This window comes from Heterodontus francisci, chromosome 1, assembly GCF_036365525.1.
Source record: "Heterodontus francisci isolate sHetFra1 chromosome 1, sHetFra1.hap1, whole genome shotgun sequence".
Lineage (NCBI taxonomy): Eukaryota > Metazoa > Chordata > Chondrichthyes > Heterodontiformes > Heterodontidae > Heterodontus > Heterodontus francisci.
Genome location: NC_090371.1, coordinates 56,846,586 through 56,871,877, shown reverse-complemented (window position 1 = coordinate 56,871,877; position 25,292 = coordinate 56,846,586). Strand labels below are relative to the sequence as shown.

General features: G+C 44.3%; 1 protein-coding gene across 7 annotated transcripts in view; it reads right to left on the bottom strand.

Moving 5' to 3' along the window:
* Positions 1–24,514, bottom strand: part of LOC137369594 (WD repeat-containing protein 7) — a 928,502-nt gene extending 903,988 nt beyond the window's left edge. For 3 of the 7 annotated variants that reach the window (XM_068030905.1, XM_068030929.1, XM_068030912.1), the window contains exons 1-2: positions 24,398–24,514; positions 11,820–11,933 (exon numbers count right to left, since the gene is read on the bottom strand). The gene's annotated coding sequence lies outside the window, so the exon portion shown is untranslated. The remainder of the gene's footprint in view (positions 1–11,819; positions 11,934–24,397) is intronic. The other 4 variants (XM_068030937.1, XM_068030946.1, XM_068030921.1 and 1 more) reach the window with 2 other exon arrangements.
* Positions 24,515–25,292: the final 778 nt, after the last annotated feature.

Here is a 25,292-nt window from a genome sequence, read left to right as displayed (position 1 = left end):
ACCTACTAATAAAGCCCAGGACACTGTATGCTTTGTTAACCACGCTCTCAACCTGTCCTGCCACCTTCAATAACTTATGCACATATACACCTAGGTCCCTCTGCTGCTGCACCCACTTTAGAATTGTACCCATTATTCTATACATTTGCTCCATGTTCTTCCTACCAAAATGAATCACTTCACATTTCTCTGCATTGAACTTCATCTGCCACCTGTCTGCCCATTCCACCAACTTGTCTATGTCCTTTTGAAGTTCTACACTATCCTCCTCACAGTTCACAATGCTTCCAAGTTTCTTATTGTCAGCAAACTTTGAAATTGTGCCCTGTACACCAAGGTCGAGGCCATTAATATATATCAGGAAAAGCAAGGGTCCCAACACGGATCCCTGGGGAACTCCACTACAAGCCTTCCTCCAGCCTGAAAAACATCCATTAACTATCCACTCTGTTTCCTGTCACTCAGCCAATTTCGTATCCATGTTGCTACCGTCCCTTTCATTCCATGAGCTATAAGTTTGCTCACAAGTCTGTTGTGTGGCACTGTATCAAATGCCTTTTGAAGTCCATGTACACCACATCAGCAGCACAGTCCTCATCAACCCACTCTGTTACCTCCTCAAAAAACTCCAGCAAGTTAGTTAAACATGATTTTCCCTTAAGAAATCCATGGTGGCTTTCCTTAATTAACTCGCATTTGTCCATGTGACGACTGATTTTATCTCTAATTATTTTTTCTAGAGGTTTTCCCACCTCCAAAGTTAAACTGACTGACCTGTAATTGCTGGGCTTATCTTTATACCCTTTTTTGAACAAGAGTGTAATGTTTGCAATTCTCCAGTCCTCTGGCACAGCCCCCGAGTCTAAGGAAGACTGAAAGATTATGACCAGTGCCTCTGCGATTTCCACCCTCACTTCCCTAAGTATCCTTGGATGCATCTCAGCTTATCCACTTTAAGTACAGACAGTCTATTTAACACTTCTTATCAATTATTTAAACCCCTCTAGTGTCCGACTTACCTCCTCTTTCAACATTGCCTGAGTTGCATCTTCTTCCTTAGTAAAGACAGATGCAAAGTATTCATTTAATACCTCAGCTATGCCCTGTGCCTCCATGCGTAAATCCTCTTTCTGGTCCCTAATCGGCCCCACTCCTCTTACCACCCTTTTACTATTTATATGCCTATAGAAAACTGTGGAGACACCCTTTATGTGAGCTGCCAGTCGCTTTGCTTCCCTTATTTGCTTTTTCACTTCCCCTCTGGACCTTCTATATTCAGCCTGGTTCTCAATAGTATTTTCTACCTGGCATCTGTCATAAGCACACTTTGTCTTCTTTTTCTTAATCTCTATCTCTTTTGTCATCGAGGGAACATACCTCGACTGTGCCCGAACTATCTCTTCTTGGAACGTTTTTCCTGCCAGCTTTTGACTCTAATTTATTTGCCCCAGCTTCATTCTTACCCCATTGAAGTTTGCCTTACCCCCAGTTAATTATTCTTACCCTGAATTGCTCTTTGTCCTTTTCCATAGTCAGCCTAAACCTTATGATACAATGATCACTATCCCCTAAATGCTCTCCGACTGATACTTGATCCACTTGGCCCACCTCATTCCCAAGAAACAGGTCTCGCAGTGCCTCCTTTCTCGTTGGACTAGCAACATACCGTTGTAGAAAATTTTCCTGAACACACTCTAGGAACTCTTGCCTCTCACTGCCCTTTACACTACTATTGTCCCAGTCTACGTTTGGATAATTAAAATCCCCCATTATAACTACCCTTTAATTTTTGCACCGCTCTGTAATTTCCTTGTAAATTTGTTCCTTCACATCCTTCCCACTAGCTAGTGGCCTATAGACAACACTGAGCAATACAACCGTACCTTTTTTGTTCCTTAGCTCTAGTCAAATTGATTCTGTCCTCGACCCCTCTGGGACATCCTTTTTCTCCAGCACTGCAATGCTCTCCTTAATCAATACTGCCATCCCTCCCCCTTTTTTCCCTTTCCTATCTTTCCTGAACACCTTATATCCAGGAATATTTGACTCCCAGTACTGCCCTTCTTTGAACCAGGTCTCTGTTATAGCCACGTCATATTTCCACACGGCAATCTGCGCCTGTATCGCACCAGTCTTATTAACCACACTCCATGCACTTGCATACATGCACATTAACACTGATTCAGACGCTTACTCTGATCCCACCTAATAATTTACTATTCCCTACTCTCGTGCTATCTATCTCCCCCAATATTCTGTGCACCTTGGTATTTCTCTGATACTTGCTCCTGGTTCCCAGACAATTAACCAGTTTTGTTTCCCTCCAATCTGAGCTCCCTCTCAGGTTCCCATCCCCCTGACAATTTAGTTTAAACCCTCCCCAACAGCACTAGCCAATCTCCCTGCGAGGATATTCGGCTCAGTCCTGCTAAGATCCAACCCTTCCAACTTGTACAAGTCCCACCTGCCCCAGAACCGGTCCCAACATCTCAGAAATATGATGCCTTCCTCCTACAACAGTTCTCCAACCACGTGTTCAATCGTTCAATTCTCCTATTCCTTTGCTTACTTGCATGTGGGACTGGGAGTAATCCTGAGATACCTGCTTTAGAGGACCTGCTTTTTAATCTCCGTCCTAGCTCCCTAAAATCTTCTTTTAGGACCTCATCCCCCTTCTTATCTATGTCTTTGGGACCAACATGTACCATGACCTCTGGCTGTTCACCCTCCCCCAGAAGAATGTCTTGTAGTCGCTCCGTGACATCCTTGACCCTGGTACCAGGGAGGCAACACACCATCCTGGAATCACATTTATAGATTCATAGAGTCATACAGCACTGAAACAGGCCCTTTGGCCCACCGAGTCTGCGCCGATCATCAACCACCCATTTATATTAACCCTACATTAATCCCATTTACCTCTCACATCCCCACCTTCCTTCAATTCTCCTATGATCTACGTACACTAGGGGCAATTGCCGCAGCAATGCCTATCTGTTCTCCTAACTAACGAATCCCCCATCACTACCGCTCTTGCACTCCTGTGCAGCTAAGCCAACTGTGGTGCCACAAACTTGGCTCTGACTGCACTCCTCTGAGGAGCCATCACCCTCACCAGTATCCAAAATGGAAAACCGATTAGCGAGTGAGATCATATCAGGGGACTCCTGCACTTCCTGCCTGGTTCTCTCAGACTGCCTGGTTATCACCCATTCCCTATCTGCCTGCATGTTACGAACCTGCGGTGTGACCACCTAACTGAAAGTGCTAGTCACACAGTCCTCCGCCTCGCGGTTGCGTAACAGCGACTCCAGCCGCCACTCGAGTTCCGAAACCTGGAGCTCAAGCTTCTGCAGCCGGTGACACTTCGGCAGATGTATCTGTCTAGTACACATGGTGTGTCCATGACTTCCCACATGCCACACGCTGTACACTACACTGGGCAGAGCTGCCTTGCCATACCATAACTTTACAGGTTATTTACTATAAGTAGAATAGCTTACCAGGCACTCACCAAACAGCTCCTTCCACTGCACTGAAGCAAGAACTGGAGGGTTAAAAAAGTAGGAGAGAAAAGTAGAAAATGGAGGACTTCCTTCCCCCCTTCACTGAACTCGCTACTCACCAAACTCGAATCTCCACACTCAGCTTGCAATCTGCACACCTTTTGTAGGCTGCACTCAGAACTCTGTATTTATACCTTTTAGAGCAGAAACTGCAGCAACCAGATTAGACTAGTTAGCTACTTAATTTATCAGCTACTCTGCAGTAGAGTCTGCTTATCCCTGCCTAAGACTGTAAGAAACTTACTTTACTTTCTTAACCCTACTTTAAACGAGATCATAAATCCCAGTTAAATGCTATCTGCAGACCAGACTATTATAAAGATAACACTTAAAATCCCCACTCACCAAAGTCGAATCTCCACACTCAACTTGCGATCTGCACACCATTTTGCACTAGTCCTTTTCATAAATATTGCAAGCATTAAAATGAGGAAGGGAAAACTGTACATTGAGCAGCAAAAATTAGGACATTTATAGAGGGAGACTAAAGACATGATCCAACAGAAGATTCTTTAAAAAGAAATTTGAAGACATGGAGTTAAGTGTCAAGACAAAGCAAACTTAATAGAGAATTTCAGATGACAAGAACTAGTGTCTCACAATAGAGCAGTCATCCAGAAACTAAGGAATGGAGGATGCAGGCAGGAATGTGTGGTTAGAGACTATCACTCTAAGGTGGAATGAGGCCATGGAGGATAGCTACTTTAAACTTTACTCTCTAGCACTGGGAACTGAGCAGAACCAAGACAGTTAAGTACAGCCTCCAGCTGCAAGAGTCCATCCACTGTACAACATTCACACAAGAGAAACTGACTGCCAATGTACTGAGCAAATCACTGCATACAACCACAGTATTTCTTCACAGGCAAGTCTAAACAAAACTTCATGTTAACTTAATCTTCCTTAAGAGCACACAAATTATAACTCAATTAGGCATGATGTAAATAAAACATCACTCAGATCTGATAGCAATATGGTAATTATAAAACTTGAGCCTCCATTGATTACCATGCTTACATGTTTTGACTATCTTCTAAATTTATTCACCACTGATATGGCCAGAATTTAATACCCTTGAGATGGTGGAGGTGAGCTGCCTTCTTCAACTGCTCCAATCCACGTGAAGGTACTCCCACCGTGCTGCAGTTTAGGTAGAGATTTTGACGCAACAGCGGTGAAGGAATGGCGATATATTTCCAAATTAGGGTGGTGAGTGACTTGGAGAGGAACTTGCAGGTAGCTGTGTTCCCATGCACCTGCTGCCCTCGTCATTCTAGGAAGTAGAGGTTTGAGCGATGCTGTCAAAGGAGCCTTGGCAAGCTGTTGCAGTTAACTTTTTTGGACAGGACTCACTGCAGCCACAGAGCACCAGTGGTTGAGGAACTAAATATTTAAGGTGGTAGAGAGGGGTACCGATTAAGGTAGCCATTTTGTGCTGGTGTCAAGCTGCTTGAGTGCTTTTGAAGCTGCACTCATCCAAGCCAGTGGAGAGTATTCCATCACACTCCTTACTTGTGTCTTGTAGATGGTGGACAGGCTTTGGAGAGTCAGGAGGTGAATTACTTGCTGCAGAATTCCCAGCCTCTGACCTGCTCTTCTAGCAAAGCATTTATATGGCTGGTGCAGTTGTTTCTTGTCAACGGTAACCTCCAGGATGTTGATAGTGGGGGATTCAATGGTAATGCCATTGAATGCCAAGGGAAGATGGTTGGATTCTCTCTTGTTGGAGATGGTCATTGCCTGGCACTTAAGTGGCAAGTTACATTGACGCCACACATCAGCCTAAGCCTGAATGTTATCCAGGTCTTGCTGCATATGGGCACGGACTGTTTCAGTACCTGAGGAGTCGCGAATGGTGCTGAACATTGTGCAATCATCAGCAAACATCCCCACTTCTGACCTTGTGACGGAGGGAAGGTCATTGATGAAGCAGATGAAGATGGTTGGGCCTCAGACACTACCCTGAGGGACTCCTGCAGTGATGTGCTGGGACTGAGATGATTGACCTCCAACAACCACAACCATCTTAATTTGTGCTAGGCATGACTCCAAAAAGCCGAGAGTTTTCCCCCCGATTCCCATTGACGCCACACACAGTCAAATGCTGCCCTGATGTCAAGGGCAGTCACTCTCACCTCACCTCTGGAGTTCAGCTCTTTTGCCCATGTTTGGACAAAGACTGTAATAAGGTCAGGAGCTGAGTGGCCCTGGCGGAACCCAAACTGAGCATCAATGAGCAGGGTATTGCTGAGCAAGTGCCGCTTGATAGCACTGTCGATGACACTGTCCACCACTTTGCTGATGACAGAGTAGACTGATGGGGACAGTAATTAGCTGGGTTAGATTTGTCCTGCTTTCTGTGTACAGGACATATCTGGGCAATTTTTCCACATCGTCGGGTAGATGCCAGGGTTACAGCTGTACTGGAGCAGCTTGGCTAGGGGCGCACTCAGTTCTGGAGCACAAGTCTTCAGTACTATTGTGGAAATGTTATCAGGGCCCATACCCTTTACAGTATCTAGTGCCTTCAGCCATATCTTGATATCACATGGAGTGAATCGAATTGATTGAAGACTGGCATCTGTGATGCTGGGGACTTCAGAAGGCGGCAGAGATGGATCATCCACTCGGCAGTTCTGGCTGAAAATTTTTGCAAATGCTTCAGCTTTGGCTTTTGCACTTATGTGTTGGGCTCCCCATCATTGAGGATGGGGATATTTGGAGCCTCCTCCTCCTGTCAGTTGTTTAATTGTCCACCATTCACGACTGGATGTGGCAGGACTGCAGAGCTTAGATCTGATCCTACGTTATGGGATTGCTCAGCTCGGTCTATTGCATGCTGCTTCTGCTGTTTGCATGCGAGTAGTCCTGGGTTGTTGCTTCACCAAGCTGATACCTCATTTTAGGTATGTCTGGTGATGGTCCTGGCATGCCCTCCCACACTCTTCACTGAACAAAGGTTGATCTCCTGGCTCGATGGTAAAGGTAGAGCAGGGGATAGGCCAGGCCATTAGGTGAGATTGTGGCTGAATATAATTCTGGTGCTGCTGATGGCCCACAGCACCTCATGGATGCCCTGTTTTGAATTGCTAGATCTATTCGAAATCTATCCTATTTAGCACGGTGGCAGTGCCACACAACACGCTGGTGAGTACCCTCAGTGTCAAGACAGGACCCTGTCTTCACAAGGACTGTGCGGTGGTCACCTCTACCAATACTGTCATGGACAGATGCATTTGCAACTGGTAGACTGGTGAGGACGGAGTCAAGTAGGTTTTTCCTTCACCACCTGCCGCAGACCCAGTCTAGCAGCTATCTACGTCCTTTAGGACTCAGCCAGCTCGGTCAGTTGTGGTGCTACTGAGCCACTTTTGGTGATGGACATGGAGGTCACCCACCCAGAGGATGTTTTGTGTTTTTGCTACCCTCAGTGCTTTTTCTGATTGGTGTTCAACATGGAGTAGCACTGATTCATCAGTCGAAGGGCGTCGGGGGGGGGGGGGGGGGGGAGGTAGGTGGTAATCGGCAGGAGGTTTCTTTCCCCACGTTTGACCGGATGCCATGAGACTTCAATGTTGAGAACTCCCAGGGCAACTCCCATCCGACTGTATATCACTGTGCCACCACCTCCGGTGGGTCTGTCCTGTCAGTGGGACAGGACATACCCAGGGATGGTGATGGTGATATCTGGGACCTTGTCTGCAAGGTATGATTCCATGAGGGTGACTACTGTTACGACAGAGGCGGGGGTGCACTTTCTTTTCTAGTTCCACTTCTCCACAGGTCACAACATATATTTAAATGTTTACCCAGTTACCAATACCAATCATAGACTCTATTTTTATCCCAGAATAAAATACACCAACCAGGTTTCCTTAATAAACAACAAAATTATCAGTTTATTATAAAACAAGACAACCATAACAAAGCAAAGCATTAACACAGATTGAAATATGAAAGTTACTTTTTTACCATAGCCACCCATACTGGTTAACCGAAAAATAAAGATATTTTTTCTTTCGAGCTCTGTTACAGAAAGAAAACAGTAAAAGAATACGGTGGTCAAATACTTGATAATTCTTGAAGAAATAAAAAAGATTTGTAAAGATGTCAGTTGCCCCTTTTTGGTTTGGCGTTACGACCACGCGTAGACGGCTGTCACTGGGATCTTTCTGGAGCAGTTCTTTTTAGACGACAATAAATAAGTTTGGCAGGCTTTCCAAGAGAAATGCAACAATGGGGTTTCTGGCAAGCTTCTCAAGAGAAATGCAGCATCAGTTTCTCTATTTCTTACACTTCTCAGGAAGTTCTCAAAGAGATGGAAGATGCTGATGGTGACTGCTCTCTTGGCTGGTTTTCTGCAACTTCCTTCAAAATAGTTCACACTCCAACACACTGTCCAAAACGAAACCAAAAACAATATCTCAAGACTCAAGCCTCCTTACCCCTATAATTGTCGACCTGTCACTTCTCTGTAAACATCTCCCTCAAGTCAAAAAGCAGCTGCTGGGTATTTATCTGAAGACAGGTGACTTCCAATAAATTGAAACCAAAATACTGTGGATGCTGGAAATCTGAAATAAAAACAGAAAGTGCTGGAAAAACTCAGCAGGTCTGGCGCACCTGTGGAGAGACAAGCAGAGTTAATGTTTCAGGTCAGTTCTGAAGAAAGGTCACTGACCTGAAATGTTAACTCTGCTTCTCTCCACAGATGCTGCCAGACCTGCTGAGTTTTTCTAGCACTTTGCTTTGATTTTAGACTTCCAATAAATGCTGTTTTCAAACAAGACCTCTCAGTGTCCTTTCAATGACCCCAGTGAAAAAAGAATCCATGGCATCTTTTTCAGTTTTCCCAAATAAAACAATGCCCATCATTCTGAAACATGAGTACTCAAAAAAAAAAAATATCAAAGCACCATCATAACACTCGTGTTGGTTCTCCCACCACCTACCACATACCCAGTCTGACAACACCCTCCTTCAGGACTCAGCAACTCAGTCAGCAGCAGTGTAAGCTAGTTAGTCTTGGTAATGGACATTGAAGTCACCCACCTGGAGTACATTCTGTGCCCTTGCTACCTCAGTGCTTCTTCCAAGTGCTGTTCAACACAGACGAGCACTCTTTCATCAGCTGAGGGAGGTGGGTGGTAACCAGTAGGAAGTTTCCTTCCCCCTGTTTGATGTGATGTAACTGTTATGGAGTCCAGAATCAACATTGAGGACTCCCAGGGCCACTCTCTGTATACTGACAGGTTTGCTAGGGATGGTGATAGAGGAGTCTGGGACATGGCCGATAGGTACGATCCTGTGAGCATACGCACAAAATCATTGAGTGGCAGGGCAGGTTGAGAAAGCAGTAATAAGGCATATGGGTTCTTGGGCTTTATAAATACTGGCAGAATGTACAAAAGCAAGAAAGTTATAAAACGCTGGTTCAGTCTCAACTGGAGTATTGTGTCCATTTCTGGACACCATACGAACATACATACAAACTAGCAGCAAATCAGTAGGCCACTCGACCCTTTGAGCCTGCTCCGCCATTCAGTAAGTTCATGGCTGAACTGATTACTCCACATTTGTACCTACCCCCGATAACCTTCCACCACACTTTAGGAAGAAGGTGAAGGCACTGGAGAGGGTGCATGTAAGACCAGAATGTTTCCATTGACTTAAGTTATGTGGATAGATTGGTGAAGCTGGGACTGTTCACCTTAGAGAAGATTGAGAAAAAGATTTGATAGAGGTATTCAAAACCATGATGGGTCTAGACAGAGTAGTTTGAAGAAACTGCTCACCTTGGCAGAGAACCAGAGGGCACAGTCATATAATGGTTACAGATCAGAAGGATGTGACTGGCAAAAGAACCAGAGATGACATAAGGAAAAACTTTTTATGCAGCAAGTAGTTATGATCTAGAATGCACTGCCTGAGATTGTTGTGGAGGTAGATTCAATTGTAGCTTTGAAAAGAGAAATGGATAATTCTCTGAAGAGAAAAGATTTGCAAGACAATGGGAAAAAGGCAGGGGAGTGGGACTAGATAATTTGCTCTTGCAGAGAGCAGACATGGACACGAAAGGCCAAATGGCCTCCTTCTGATTTGTAACTGTTCTATGACTATGTGCAACAGCTCTCCTAATTTTGGCATCAGATGTTTTTTTTAAATTTTATTTTAGAGATACAGCACTGAAAAAGGCCCTTCGGCCCACCAAGTCTGTGCCGACCAACAACCACCCATTTATACTAATCCTACATTAACCCCATATTCCTACCACATCCCCACAATTCCCCTACCACCTACCTACATTAGGGGCAATTTATAATGGCCAATTTACCTATCAACCTGCAAGTCTTTGGCTGTGGGAGGAAACCGGAGCGCCCAGCGAAAACCCACGCAGTCACAGGGAGAACTTGCAAACTCCAGACAGACAGTACCCAGAATTGAACCCGGGTCGCTGGAGCTGCGAGGCTGCGGTGCTAACCACTGCGCCACTGTGCTGCCCTAATAAATCTGGGATAAAATGCTAGTGTCAATAATAGTGACTATAAACTATCAGGTTGTTAAAAACCCATCTGGTTCACTAGCGCCCTTTAGGGAATGTTAATGAGATGAATTTTGCTGTTTCAACAAGGCAGGGTGTGCCTTTGTCATGGTTAAATCCAATGCCTGAGTCAATGCTGGGTTGTCAATCTGGTCTTATTCTTAAGAACCTTTGAAACAGTTTGATACAACGGAGTTGTTTGCTCAGCCATTTTAGAGGACATTCGGAGAATCAACCGCGTTGCTGAGAGTTTGGAGTCACCTTGGTCAGACTGGATAAGGATGGCAAGTTTCCTTCCCTAAAGGGCGCTAGCGAACCAGATGGGTTTTTAACAACCTGATAGTTTATAGTCACTATTATTGACACTAGCATTTTATTCCAGATTTATTAAATTAACTGAACTCAAATTCATGGTGGGATTTGAACACACGTCTCTGGATTATTAGTCCAGTGTGCGACAGAAACCACACCTGTCAAATAGAAACATATTAATTTCATATGTAACACTATTTTGAACTGTTACTGGACATTGAACATAACTTGTTTAAAAAAGACAACAGAGCAGTGGCTGAAAACATGGCTGCACATTTGCATTCTGAGAGACAGTTGTCTAGAGAGACAATGCAAGTGTCCAGTGATTCAATTAGTGAGATGGGTATTGTCAATAGTGATGAACATCCTTTGACTGTGTAAGAGCCAGAACTCCACCCCCCACCAAGTGTCCGGAAAGCTTTGAAATCCATCAACCCTCAAGAAGCTGCTGTTGCAAACAAAGAGATGGTCACGTGAACGACCTGCTAGTAAGACTGGGGCATTTTGAATTGTGCCTGACACAGAAAGGCACAGAATGCTTTTTGAAGACCAAAGAGAATCAAGGCCTCCCTCTCTCAAGCAAAGTTCCAGGGACCCGCGGAAGTAACTGAAGCCTCAAGACAGAAGACCCTGCAGCCTTCTAGCACCAGCAAAAGAAGTTTGAAAGTGTGCACTGGGCCCCAATGAGGACTGCAAGACTTAACTTCAAAGACTTAACATCCAACCCAAAACCAATAACGGAATTCCATCGACTACTTCGAATCATCCCCCCTCTAATTCTTTCTCCTCCTTTGTATCTATTTGTGTGTGCACTTATCGTGTATGCATACTAGCATGGTCACGTCGTGTATTCTTCGCAGTTTTAACTGAGTTAGAGTTTTACGTTCAATAAACTTACACCTTTCTTGTTTAAATCTGAGAAAACCTGTCTGGTTGATTTCTTTACAATTACAATTAGAGAGCAGCGAGCAAGGACTCACTGAGGGGAAGCTAAAACACTGTTTTTAAAAGTTAAACCCTGCTACGGCTAAACCAGGAAACGGCCGAGAGGGGAGCCCCAGACACCTTCCTCACCTGGTTGTAACAAGTGACATACCACTATGCTACCATACAAATCAGATGAGTTCCGCTCATTTTGCAATATTCCATATTTCCAATATATGCCACAAATGAAAAATTAGGATGGCATAGTATCAAGAATCTCTTTACTCAGTTGCCTATCAAGTTTTTGCTTTTTCCTCCAGAAAGCATTTGAAATAAATCACTGCATTTAAGGGTTGTGTTTTAAAGCTATATGTATCCACATACCATGCAGCAAGAATCTGAAAATGACCAATGTACTAGATACAGACATGCAAGCATATGCGTGCACAACCCCCAACTCAGACTGGACTGCTTACTTGTTGTCCCTGTAGTCAGACTTTCAACTTCTGTCGAAAACTGAGTGTTAGCAGAAAGGAGTCCTCCACAACTTCCAGTACAATTCAACATTCAAACAAATGGAGCTGATTACCCTGGACAAATGAAATGTATAATGGTCAGTACCTAGCCAAAAGACTTTCTCTAAATCTACTTTAATGGTTTAAAGAAAACTCACGACACAAATACATCAACCAGCAAACATATTTTATGGAAAATTAACAATTACATAGATGTGCATTTACTGATGCTCAGATCCTCAATCTTACCTAAAATAGCAAGCGGCAAATTTAACTGCAGAGAAAGCCAGTGTTATTCAAGGCTGCAATTTGAACGCGAGTGAGTGAGTAGATAGATAGATAGATACACATTTAAAGGCAAAATACTGCGGATGTTGGAAATCAAATATAAACAGAAATGCTGGTCAGACTTAGCAAATGAGGTAGCATCTGTGCAGAAAAAGAGATTTCAGGTTGGTGACCTTTCATTTGAACCCTGCATTTATACAGGGCCTTTCATGACCTCAGGATGTCTCAAAGCACTTTACAATCAGTCAAGTACTTCTGAAGTGTTCTTCTTTTGGGCCTCCTTATCTCGAGAGACAATGGATACGCGCCTGGAGGTGGTCAGTGGTTTGTGAAGCAGCGCCTGGAGTGGCTATAAAGGCCAATTCTGGAGTGACAGGCTCTTCCACAGGTGCTGCAGAGAAATTTGTTTGTTGGGGCTGTTGCACAGTTGGCTCTCCCCTTGCGCCTCTGTCTTTTTTCCTGCCAACTACTAAGTCTCTTCGACTCGCCACAATTTAGCCCTGTCTTTATGGCTGCCCGCCAGCTCTGGCGAATGCTGGCAACTGACTCCCACGACTTGTGATCAATGTCACACGATTTCATGTCGCGTTTGCAGACGTCTTTATAACGGAGACATGGACGGCCGGTGGGTCTGATACCAGTGGCGAGCTCGCTGTACAATGTGTCTTTGGGGATCCTGCCATCTTCCATGCGGCTCACATGGCCAAGCCATCTCAAGCGCCGCTGACTCAGTAGTGTGTATAAGCTGGGGATGTTGGCCGCTTCAAGGACTTCTGTGTTGGAGATATAGTCCTGCCACCTGATGCCAAGTATTCTCCGAAGGCAGCGAAGATGGAATGAATTGAGACGTCGCTCTTGGCTGGCATACGTTGTCCAGGCCTCGCTGCCGTAGAGCAAGGTACTGAGGACACAGGCCTGATACACTCGGACTTTTGTGTTCCGTGTCAGTGCGCCATTTTCCCACACTCTCTTGGCCAGTCTGAACATAGCAGTGGAAGCCTTACCCATGCGCTTGTTGATTTCTGCATCTAGAGACAGGTTACTGGTGATAGTTGAGCCTAGGTAGGTGAACTCTTGAACCACTTCCAGAGCGTGGTCGCCAATATTGATGGATGGAGCATTTCTGACATCCTGCCCCATGATGTTCGTTTTCTTGAGGCTGATGGTTAGGCCAAATTCATTGCAGGCAGACGCAAACCTGTCGATGAGACTCTGCAGGCATTCTTCAGTGTGAGATGTTAAAGCAGCATCGTCAGCAAAGAGGAGTTCTCTGATGAGGACTTTCCGTACTTTGGACTTCGCTCTTAGACGGGCAAGGTTGAACAACCTGCCCCCTGATCTTGTGTGGAGGAAAATTCCTTCTTCAGAGGATTTGAACGCATGTGAAAGCAGCAGGGAGAAGAAAATCCCAAAAAGTGTGGGTGCGAGAACACAGCCCTGTTTCACACCACTCAGGATAGGAAAGGGCTCTGATGAGGAGCCACCATGTTGAATTGTGCCTTTCATATTGTCATGGAATGAGGTGATGATACTTAGTAGCTTTGGTGGACATCCGATCTTTTCTAGTAGTCTGAAGAGACCACGTCTGCTGACGAGGTCAAAGGCTTTGGTGAGATCAATGAAAGCAATGTAGAGGGGCATCTGTTGTTCACGGCATTTCTCCTGTATCTGACGAAGGGAGAACAGCATGTCAATAGTCGATCTCTCTGCACGAAAGCCACACTGTGCCTCAGGGTAGACGCGCTCGGCCAGCTTCTGGAGCCTGTTCAGAGCGACTCGAGCAAAGACTTTCCCCACTATGCTGAGCAGGGAGATTCCACGGTAGTTGTTGCAGTCACCGCGGTCACCTTTGTTTTTATAGAGGGTGATGATGTTGGCATCGCGCATGTCCTGGGGTACTGCTCCCTCGTCCCAGCACAGGCATAGCAGTTCATGTAGTGCTGAGAGTATAGCAGGCTTGGCACTCTTGATTATTTCAGGGGTAATGCTGTCCTTCCCAGGGGCTTTTCCGCTGGCTAGGGAATCAATGGCATCACTGAGTTCCGATTTGGTTGGCTGTATGTCCAGCTCATCCATGACTGGTAGAGGCTGGGCTGCATTGAGGGCAGTCTCAGTGACAGCATTCTCCCTGGAGTACAGTTCTAGGTAGTGCTCAACCCAGCGGTCCATCTGTTTGCGTTGGTCAGTGATTATGTCCCCCGATTTAGATTTGAGGGGGGTGATCTTCTTGATGGTTGGCCCAAGAGCTCTCTTCATGCCATCATACATTCCTCTGATGTTTCCGGTGTCTGAGGCCAGCTGAATATGGCTGCATAGGTGTTGCCAGTAGTCGTTTGCGCAACGCCTAGCTGTTCTTTGTGCAGTACTTCTGGCTGCTTTAAGTGCTGCGGATGTTAAATCGCTGGGGGCTTTCTTGTAGTTCAAAAGTGCAATGCGCTTAGCGGCTATGACAGGTTCCAGCTCTTCATTATGAGATTGAAACCAGTCTGCATTTCTCTTCGCACTTTTGCCGTAGGTGGTCAAAGCTGACTCATAGATGGCGTCTCTGATGTGGGCCCACTTGGTCTCAGCATCCCCTGTGGGAGTGTTTTGAAGGGCTGTTACAAGTGAATTTAGAAATTTTTGTAACAGCTGTGGGTGAGAAATTCTGCTCGTGTTGATGCGCGGGTGGCCCTTCTGCTTGGAATGATGCAACTTCTTTGGTCTGAGTCTAACCTTGCTGCACACCAGGGAGTGGTCGGTGTCGCAGTCCGCACTGTGGAAGCTGCGTGTGATTTGAACACTGTTTAAGGCGGCTCGCCTTGTGACAATGAGGTCTAGCTGGTGCCAACGACGTGATCTTGGGTGCCTCCATGAAACCTGGTGACAGGGTTTAGTGTGAAAGAACGAGTTGGTGATGCAGAGGTTATGATAGGTACACAACTCAAGCAGTCTCTGCCCGTTCTCATTCATCCTTCCAACGCCATAGCGCCCAAGGCAGGAGGGCCATGAGTCATGGTCGGCCCCAACCCTGGCATTAAAGTCCCCCAGCAGGAATAGGTGTTCGGTGTTGGGGATGCTGCTAATGATGTTATGGAGTTGTTCATAGAACTGGTCTTTAGCTTCAGGTGCGGAACAGAGTGTTGGAGCATAGATGCTGAGTAGGTGTACTGGACCAGAGGTGGTGAGCAGTCGGATGGACAGTATGCGTTCCGAGCCATTTGAGGGAGGCTCTATCATGCTGAGCAAGGAGTTTCTGATGGCGAAGCCCACTCCATGCTGTCTTGGTTCTTCAGGATCCCTGCCCTGCCAGAAGAAGGTGTAGTCTTGCTCTGCTAGAGAGCCACTCGCGGGGAGGCGAGTCTCCTGAAGTGCTGCAATGTCCACATTGAGTCTACTGAGCTCGTTGTTAATGATGGCGGTCTTCCGAGAATCGTTGATTTGTGTAAGGTCTTGCGACAGGCCAGGACACATAGTTCTGACGTTCCAGCTTGCAAAGCGAAGGGCTGGTACCTTCTTTCCTTTTTTCATGTTGTTTGGTGCGGTGTATCAGTCCACCTTTCGGGCAATGACCCTGAGCTCCAAGCACCCATTGAAGCAGGCAGACTGTGGCGGGACAGAACCTTATTGACCGGGGGCTGCCCGGTTTGAGGCGGGCGGTAGCTGTCCAGTGAGGTGCAATGACCTCTCCCACCGACAAAGACAACCCGTGGCGCCCAGTTTCTACGCCAATTTATCTGGACTTATAACCCGTAACTGCTGCCTTCCGTGTTGTTTCAGTCGCTGTGAGGCAACTATGGAGTGACCTCTCCATGGCGCATGCCTGGGCAAATTTATGGAGGTTGAGAGTTGCCCAGTGTAGTCACTATATTAATGTAGGAAACATAGCAGCCAGTTTGCACCCAGCAAGGTCCCACAAACAGCAACGTAACAATGACTAGATAATTTGTTTTAGTGAAATAAAAACACAAAATGCTGGAGATACTCAGCAGGTCTGGCAGCATCTGTGGAGATAGAAACTGATTTAACATTTCAGGTCGAAGAGCTTTCGTCAGAACAAGAAGTTCATTGTCTGAGATCATAATGGTCTTACTAATTCAGATTATATCGCCTTTTTAAAAAAAAATACTCAAGTAAAAACTCTTTAAAATGCTGTGAAATAGCGACAAAATCTCCCTTGTTACTGCTTAAGGGTAGTTAAAGGTCAGTAGAGCAATTTATAATATTTATGACAGTCTTGTTGCAGCTTAAACATAGTTCTCCTATTACTATAATCAATCGTGGAAAACCCCAGCTGGGCCAAGGAAACTAACACCAGCTGCAAGGCAGGCACCGAAACAATGGGATCTCAATGTTAAATTTTCTTTGTAATTTTTGCAGGATTGTGTAGTTGACTTAACAGAAATAAGGATTTTTAAGAAGAAATATTCACCAAGCCCCTTACTCTTCTGAGAAACACAATTTCAGAGCCTGTTAGCAATAATGAAAAATATTAGCCACAAAAAAGTGAATAAATTGTTCATCACTGGCTCAAAAACTGCAACTTTCAAAGCAAACAATATTTTTTATAAATAGATCAGCCAGATGGGTTGGAGGTGGGATCAAGAAAGATAGCCTGGGATGGTGTTGCAAGCATTCATTTGGTAAAAAAACTTGAAAGAAATAAAGACACTTGGAGAACTCCCTGCATTTGGGGTCTGAGTTTATTGTCTCTTTAGAAAGATGGCACTGCCAGCAATGGCATATAGATAAGATGGTGGACCTGTCAAGGTGGCATTAAATGCCAGTAAAATGCGAGGTGATATATTGTGGTGTCGTAGTATTGTGTGTCTGGGAGCGATAGGTGATGTGGAAGAGGAGAGGGATTTGGAGGGACATGGGTGGTGAGAGTTCAGGTTCACAAGACCATCCCATCAGCACAATAAGTGGACAAGCCCTTAAAAAAATGGAATACTGGCCTTTATAGCAAATGGAATAGGCTATAGAAAAATTGAGATTTAATAGTGAATCGATACAAAACTTTAGTAAAACTACAGTTGGAGTACTGTGATTAGTTGTGGTCTCTCCACAGGAGAGTACGTGAAAGCATTAGAATGACAGAGTAGACCGAAATTCGTTGTTTCTAGTTACTGAATATCGAACAAAAGGGCATTAAAATTATATGTAAACAATCTAGGACAGGGAGAAGGAGAAACTTCTTTTTCTAATGAACCAAGAGTCGAGAGCTGCGGAATACACCAGCAGAGCTAGGTGATTGAAGGAGAGACCATGCCAAATTTAACAGTTGGATGAGTGGTTAAAGAGAGGAGTAATAAAGGGATGTGGGAGCAGAGTGGGCACCAACTGTCAGTCAAGTGAAGGAAAAAGCCCAACATGGACCAGTTGAGCTGAACTGCCTGTTTGTGTTGTACTTTTTACAGAAGAAAAAACAAAAGGAAGCAGAAAATGGAAGACAAGCTAACAGTTAAAGAGACTTTCTTTTCCACCCTCCATGAGCAATATGACAGGTCAACTGGTAAATTATAAAAATTGACATACCAAGGCACTGGTGACTTCAAGTTGGAAAGGATTGGGAAGATAGTTCTAAACCACATCAGTCCTGCTGTTAAGAATTTAGGATGCCACCTAATTTTCTTGGCGGGATTACTACATGAGATACTTAAAATCATGTTTATTAACAGCTGTTATTAACTCAACACACATCCTAAGTATTTAAATTTTCTCCCTTTTTCCTCTACGTTTTGGACAGATTTCTACTCTTACTGGAATATGGTTTCATAAACACGGACAGCTCTTTTGTGCCAAGTGGCCAGTCTGTAAACAGAAGCTTTATAAATGTAACACCTTTAACATAGTGTTACGACCAGGTGAGAAAGGGGTCTAGGGTTCCTTCTCAGCCTTCACCTGGTCTTACTAGAACAAGGTTTAATTTTAAACACAGTGTTTTTAGCTCCCCCTTGGTGAATCCTTGTTCACTAACTTCCAATTATAAGGCAAAGAAACTAGCCAAACAGGTTTTCTTTGGTTTAAAGAAAAAAGGTTGAACTTTATTAAACTTAAACTCCAATTTGGTTAACGCCTACGGTTACGCGACGCGCCCATGCTAGCATGCATACGCGATACACACATGCAGAGAGAGACAGAAAAGAGAAGAAATAAAGTGGAAAAGTTTGAGGCAATATTTGAAAACTGTTTTAGTTACTGTTCTTCGAGCGGTAAAGTCCTTGATTGTAGGTAGGTCTTGCTTTTCGTTGGGGTCCAGTATTCTTCTTAAACCTTGTTTGATGTTTGAGACTTTTCTCTCTTGAAGTTCATGTGTCCTCAGTGGGTCCAGAGGCTTGTGAGAAAGACATGGGAGTAGATAGGAGAGGTTTCTCACTCCAGGAGCAAACAGTCTTTTCTGAGTTCAAAAATTCTGTGGCTACTTCAAAACAAAACCTGGACCAGCCAGTTAGTTATGTGACCAACTGTTTAACCAGTCCTGGCTCTTGTGGATTGTATCACCTTCGCCGTCTCTGGGATGCTCTTCCTTACACCTTCAATATCTGATCAAAATCCATTGTGGGTTTAACGTGTCAGGGAATGGTCCTTTTGTCTCCACAAGCAAATCAGTATGCAAATGTTTTTCAGCTAAGTGCCTGCAGCCCTTGTGACAGGCCATCTCTTCCCCTCAAGTTTAAAATCAATGGTCATATGACAAAATTAATAAGCCTCATGCTTGGCAGGTGGGGGCCTGTATGACAATAGTAAAATGTTCCAAGGTGCTTCAAGTAGCATTGTCAGACAATAATTGCTTCTGAGTCACAGAGATATTAGGGCAGATGACCAAAATAAGCAATAGGTTTTAAAGAGCGTCTTAAAGGAGGAGCAAGAGCGGAGACGTTTAGGGAAGGAATGCCAACACTTAGGGTCTAGGGAGCTGAAGGCATGGATGCTAAAAGTAGAGAAATGAAAACTGGGAGTGCGCACAAAAGGCCAGAATCGGAGAATCAGGGAGATCACGCTGAGTTGTCAGGCTGGAGGCTTATTCATGGGCTGTGCAGTCTTTTGGACACCCAGAAAAGGTGAAAAGTCAGAGAGTCATAGAGTCAGTCATTTAGAGCATAGAAGGCGGCCATTTGGCCCATAAAGTCCATGCCAGCTCTCCACACAGCTACCCAGTGAGTCACATTCCCCCGCTCGATCCCTATAGTCCTGCATGTTTATGTCCTTATGTCCTTTGTTATGCTAGGCCCCCACCTGCCAAGAATGAAGCACATCAATTCTGTCATTGACAATGATTTTTAACTGTTGAAGCAAGAAAATGACTTGTTAAACAGATCAGCCGTAGCTCGAAAAGACATTTGCATATTAACAGACAGTGCCTGGAAGCACATAGGACCATTCACTGATACATTCAACCCACAATGGACCTTAATCATCACGGATCGTGTGTAAGAGAAGCATTCCAGAGACTGCTAAGCTGATACAATCCAGGACTGGTTAGACCAGCCGGTCACATGACTAACTGGCTGCTCCAGGGGTTTTTTGAACTTGCCACAGAGTTTTTGAACTGGAAAAGACGGTTTGCTCCTGGACTGAGATCTCTCCTGTCTGCTCCCTTCTCTTTCTCACAAGCCTCTGAATCCACTGAAGACACATGAACCCCGAGAGAGAAAAGTCTCATACATCGAACAAGGTTTAAGAAGAATACTGGGCCCAACGAAAAGCAAGATCTACCTACAATCAAGGACTCTACAGTGAGATCAAAGAACCGTAACAAAAACTCTTCAGATATTGCCTCAAACTTTTCCACTTTATTTTTCTTCTGCTCTTTTCTGTCTCTATTTGCATGCGTGTATCACATATGCATGCTAGCATGGGTGCATTGTGTATCCGAAATAGAGTTTAAGCCAAATAAATTTCAACCTTCTTTTCTTTAAACCCAAGAAAACCTGTTGGTGCTGGTTTCTTTGCCTTAAATTGGAAAGCAGTGAACAAGGATGCACCAAGGGGGAGCTAAAAACAGTGTTTAAATTTTAACCGTCACGGTAAGACCAGGTGAAGGCTGAAAGGGAACCCGAGATCTCTTTCTCACCGGGTCGTAACACCTTCAAATGTCCATCCAATTTCGTTTTGAAGTCACTGATTGGCTCCGCTTCCACCACCCTTATGGGCAGAGTGTTCCAGGTCATTACCACCCACTGCATAAAAAGGTTCTTCCTCATATTCCCCCTGCAGCTCTTGCCCAAAGCCTTCAATCTGTATTCCCTAGTCCTTGTACCATTAGTTAATGGGCACAGTTTTTCCTTTCCGAACTTATCTAAGCCTCAATCTTGTACACTTCTATCAAATCTTCCCTCAACCGCTGAGAACAACTTCAGCTTTTCCAATCAAACCTTGTAATTAAAATCCCCCAACCCTGAAACCATTCTGCTCAATCTCCTCTACAACCTCTCAAGGACCCTCAAATCCTTCCTGAAGTGTGACGATCAGAACTGGATGCAATACTCCAGTTGGGGCCTAACCAGAGCTTTAAAGGTTCAGCACAACTTTCCTGCTATTGTACTCAATGCTGCTATGAAGCCCAAGATCCCATATGCTTTACTAACCACTCTCTCAATATGTCCTGCAACCTTCAAAGATCATTGCATATGCACCCCCAGGTCCCTCTACCCCTGAACACTCTTTAGAACTGTGTCATTAAGTACATATTGCCTCTCCCTGCTCCTTCTGCCAAAATGCATCACCTCTCACTTCTCTCTATAAATTCCATCTGCCACCTTTCTGCCATTCCGCTAGCCTATGTCCTGTTGCTGGCAGTTCACATAATCCCCACTGTTTGCCACACCTCCAAGTTTGGAGTCGTCAGCATATTTTGAAATTCTATGCTGTATTCCAAGATCCAAGTCATTTACATATAGCATAAAAAGCAATGGTCCCAGCACTGACCCTTGGGAACACCACTGTCTACCAACCTCCAGTCTGAAAAACAAACATTTATTACGACTCACTGTTTTCCGTCCTTAAGCCAATTTTTTTATCCAATTGGACACTGATCCTCCTATTCCATGACTCTCAATTTTGTTAACCAGCCTTTTATGTGGTACCTTATTAAATGCTTTCCTAAAAAAAATGTAAACAATATCCACCACATTCCCTTAATCAACCTTGTTACTTCATCAAAAAAGTCAGATTAGTCATAGAATCATAGAAAGTTTAAGGTGCAGGAAGAGGCCACTTGGCCCATTGTGTCTGTGCCGGCTGAAAAACAATCCACCCATTCTAATCCCACCTTCCAGCATTTGGTCCATAGCCCTGCAGTTTACTATACTTGAGGTGCATATTCAGACTCCTTTTGAATATGTTGAGGGACTCTGCCTCAACTAGCCTTTCAGGCAGTGGGTTCCAGGTCCCCACCACACTATGGGTGAAAAAGTTTTTTCTCATCTCCCCTCTAATTTTTCTACCAATCACTTTAAATCTATGCCCCCTCATCACCGACCTCTCTGCTAAGATGAATAGACCTTCACTCAATCCAGGCCCCTCAAAATTTTGTACATTTCAATCAGATCTCCCCTCAGCCTTCTCTGTTCCAAGGAGAACCACCCCAGCCTATCCAATCTTTCCAGTCCTGGCAACATCCTCTTAAATCTCCTCTGTACCCTCTCTAGTGCAATTACATCCTTTCTGCAATGAAGTGAGCAGAACTGCACACAGTACTCAAATTGTGCCCTAACCAATGAGTTATACAGTTCCAGCATAACCGCCCTGATCTTTTTTCTATACCTTGGCTAATAAAGGAAAGGATTCCATATGTCTTCTTAACCACCTTATTGATCGGTCCTGCTACCTTCAGGGATCTGTGGACATTCACTCCAATGTCCCTTACTTCCTCTACAGTTCTCAGTATTTTCCCATTAATCGTGTATTCCTTTGCCTTGTTTGACCTCCCCAAATGCATCACCTCACACTTCTCCAGGTTGAAATCTATGCTGGATCACCTCTCCAAGATGTTTTCCCTGATTATTGTTTCGAAAACCTTACCCACCATTGAAGTTATGCTAACTGGCCTGTAGTTAGACCCTTTCTTGAAGAAGGGCGTCACATTTGCCACTCTCCAATCTACTGGCATCTCCCCAGTATCCAGGGAAGATTGGAAAATTATGGCAAGCCCTTCTGCAATCTCCACCCAACTTCCTTTATCAACCTGGATTTAAGTGCAAGTTCCTACTTTAGACAATGAGTGGCATCAACTTGTTTGATCATGGAAGATAGCATTGCCAAGCACAATCGCACTTACAATTGTTGATCCAGCAGGGATCACTGGAGAAAAATCTGGACATAAACAATCCTATTTTCTTTCACCTCCCTCTTAATTCATGGGAACCAAAGTCAATTGTAGCATTCCAACTGCTGCTCTAGCAGAAACTGGCTTACTCAGCATAGATGATGGTCTGTATGCTTTAATAATGCACCAGATGATGCATCAACAGACTTATGTCAGGACTTAGCTTCTCTTCCGTCCCAGTTCTACAAACTATATTGCTTAAACATCTATTGCTGCATTGCCATGTCAAGAATATTTAAAAACCATCATTTTCTGCAGGTGATGTGTATTTTACAGGTTTCTCTCTACATGCCCAATTTGTTAATGATTGCAAGACAATAACACAAAGGATTTAGGTCTTACTTAATCAGCTGTGATGAGCAAACAAAACCATGGATGGAATCTAGCTGACACCAATTCAGCTACAGTACTCTGGAGCCAATCATGCAACAGTTAGCTCGAATACAGTTTCTCATTGCAGTAATTGTAGTAAAGATCTTAAGTAATGACTCAATGCACCAATCACAACTCTTCCACAATTTCTGACTCAAAAGAAAAGTAAATGCAAGATTAGCACATGCATGCTAAGTAGTTTTAACCCCAAAAAGATAGATTTACTTCCTCAATTAGTGATTAAATATTTTACTCCAAATGTAGCTATTCCACTCCAGTTTCATATGTTTCCCAGCAGAGCAACTGATGGTTGTCTCACATCGAGCTGCCAGAATACCAGTGTTAATGCAATAATTATGTATCAACAACATAGTCTGTAGAACTGAGACAAAAGAGAATGAAAGTCCTGAAATAAGTCTGTTAAGAGACCGATGCACAGTGAGCAAATACAGACAAGAAAGAACACTCAAAGTTATCCTCTTGGCTGACAACACTCTAGCACATCTGCTCCACTGCTCTGCTGCTGAAACAGAACTCCAAGCTACATTAAATAAGCACAAGACTAAAATTATATTCCTTTTAAAGTTTACTTTTCCTCATGCTCCAAATCAGCTGCGATTGAGAGGACAGGCAGGTGATCATACTTCCAATGCCAATCGAAAATGGTGGTAAATGGGATGTGGTAAGCTGCTGAGTTTCTACCCAATACAGCTTGGATTATAAAGGCAACAGAGCAACCCAGAGAAATTTGTAACATGCCAAGCCACCAAAACCAAATCCTAAAATGTTTCAGAATACCCCATGGCAGTAATGCTAATCAACCTATAGCACAATTTTCCTCCAAAGCTTTCGAGTCACAACTTTGTTTCCCAGCAAACTGCTGCTCATCAGGGGAAGGGGGGATTCATTACCAAAACCATTTTAAAGAGGATAATCATTTACAGAGATCAGTATCAGCTTCTGCCAATAACAGTGTGAACCCAAGACACAATAGGCAGAAAGCAGGTCAGTACACAAACCAAGTTAAAACACAAAATGACGACTTCCTGAAACAGATCAGGCTGGATCAATTTAAAAAGCCTGGGGGAATTTCAGCTTTCAAATGGAGGTCTACGTACGCTGGTAATCAAAACCCCGATTACTTTATTTTTTTAAAAAATATGTAATGTCCATTGACTGAACAAGTAACAAATAAATACTTTTCGACATCAAAAACACTTTGTACCAACCCCATCGTTATTACCAGGACTGAATGGTCATCAAGGCCACAGAGCAGCGCCAAATAATAAACAGGTTTCCTGAAGTGAGGGTGGGGGAGAGAGGGAGAGACACACACACACACACTGGCCACAGAAAAGATGTTTAAAAAAACAAAATCAGCAGAGATAAGTTGTATTCCAAAACAGCGCAATCCCTTCCATTACAGACAAGGCTACGATTAAAGGCCTGAATGAAATCTCCGTTAACAGCTGCACTTCTCTAAATAATCACACTTGTCGTAATCATTTAAAAACACTGTCGGAGGCAGAGTGCAGGTTTATTTTACTGCCAATTACTTGTGCTCACTCACCTTCCCGCTTGCTTATTATTTATCTCTTATTTTACTCCATATTGCTACCGCAGGCTCCAGCTCTGACATTGGTTCACCGGCAACAGCTGCTCGGCTCCGCCCAGCCGGCAGCGCCTGTCACACCCGTCCCTAGCCTGCTGTCTGACTCCCGCTATACCGCCACCTGCAGCAACCTCGCATTATTTCCACTTCTCCCACCACCACCACCACCAAGATCGTGTGTGTCAATGGACAGGATTCTCCATGGGAATTACTTAATTGGTTTGAATGATAACTCATCTAATATATAAAACAACTAACATTTATATCTCTACTCAAGTCTCCTGTCTTCCAGACTGTTCTGATGTTGTTTTACTGATGGCAAAGAGACACTTTCCTCTTACTGGCGGGTGGGGGTGATCTGGGCTGAAGTAGCCCAGAATAGCTAACCATTGGCTTTCTGCAGTGCCCTACCCAAATGGAAGGTTAATTTCCAGGGTTCAGACATTCCAAATCAGTTCCCTGATCAGGGAGGCCATGCATCCTCTGTTCACACAGATCTTACAGTTCACGTTGTTTAAGTGATTCCAAGGTACTTCCCTCCAATTCTCCATCTGGAAGTCCATGCCAAGGGTTCAAAACTAAATGAAATATGAACAGAAAATGCTGGAAGTACTCAGCAGGCCTGGCAGCATCCATGGAGAGAGAGAGAGGAAAAAAAGAGTTAACGTTTCAGGCCGCTGACCTTTGTCAGAACAGTTCACTTCTGACCAAAGGACATCAAGGGCACTTAGGGATGGGCAATAAATGCTGGCCAAGCCAGCGACGCCCACACCCCTGAATGAATTTTTTAAAAGCGCAAACTTTCATGGTCTCGGTCTCAAAGCGTTCACTCGGCTGATTCCTGGGATGAAGC